Source organism: Arachis duranensis, unplaced genomic scaffold (genome assembly GCF_000817695.3).
Source record: "Arachis duranensis cultivar V14167 unplaced genomic scaffold, aradu.V14167.gnm2.J7QH unplaced_Scaffold_608113, whole genome shotgun sequence".
Lineage (NCBI taxonomy): Eukaryota > Viridiplantae > Streptophyta > Magnoliopsida > Fabales > Fabaceae > Arachis > Arachis duranensis.
The window spans coordinates 76977-78124 of NW_026264987.1; positions in this window are offsets into that span (position 1 = coordinate 76977).

Here is a 1148-nt window from a genome sequence, read left to right on the forward strand (position 1 = left end):
AATTGTGGTAAAGTGTCAATGTGTGAGTTGAGGAGGCTTGATGTTGAATTTGATATATTTTGATTGATTTCAAAAAAAAGGGATGAAATTGGCATGTTTTGATTGATTTTGAAAAGAGTTGAAAATGGCTTGTTTTGAAAATGGCACTTTGCGGTTTTGTATGAAAAATATGGTTTTTGTGCATACTTTGGTGGGACATAACTTGGACTACGAATCTCCGTTTTGTGCCAAATCTGTTTAGAAATCAAATTGGATCCGGGAAGTCCATGCCGTTCGAAGAACGGGTGAAAAACGATTTAAAATGAGGAAGTTATGTCCGTCGGAAGATTGGGGTTTAAATCTGTGAATTCTGCAGCTTTTAACTTAGAAAACTTTTAGCAGAATGACCCCTTGCGCGTGGGCGCACCTGGCGCGTACGCGCCGATCTTCCAGAAAATGCCATCCACGCGTACGCGTGATGTGCGCGGGCGCACCGATTGTGCTGCACCCAATGCCCAGCCATTTTCCAGAGAGTTATGCCAGGACTGTGCCAGTGTTGTGCCTGGGGCACGAGAACACCCACGCGTACGCGTGGTTGATGCGTGCGTGTCGATTGGAAAATTTTTAATCCACGCGTTAGCGTGCATGACGCTTGCGCGTCGATGAGTTTTTGAGGCCATCCACGCGTGCGCGTGGAGTGCGCGTACGCGTGGCCCTGTTTTCATCCCAAAGTCGATTTTTGAGTTTTAAAAGCCAAATCTCATACTTCTAAGCCTCCGATCTCACCACTTATGTCTTAAATCATTATGATATGTCTAGCTATGAGAAGAAGGGCTAGTGAATGAGGTAACTTGCGAGTGAAGGAAGGGAAAAATGAATGATCAATGAGGATCAAAGATGATTATGTGAGATGCGGAGGATGGTGGTGGAAGTGCTTGTTATGCCATGGGCCGAAAGGCTGTAATTGTTAATGAAACGGCTGGTTATGGATTTAACCATGAGCCGGATGGCTAGATTATTGCCATGTTACGGAGGAGCCATGATTATGGCTATGTATAAATGCATATATGCTGTTGAATGAATTGTGAATGTTGCACTTCCACTGTTGGAGATGAGAATTTCCCTGGAAGGAAGCAGTAGCTAGCCACCACGTGCTCCAGGTTGAGACT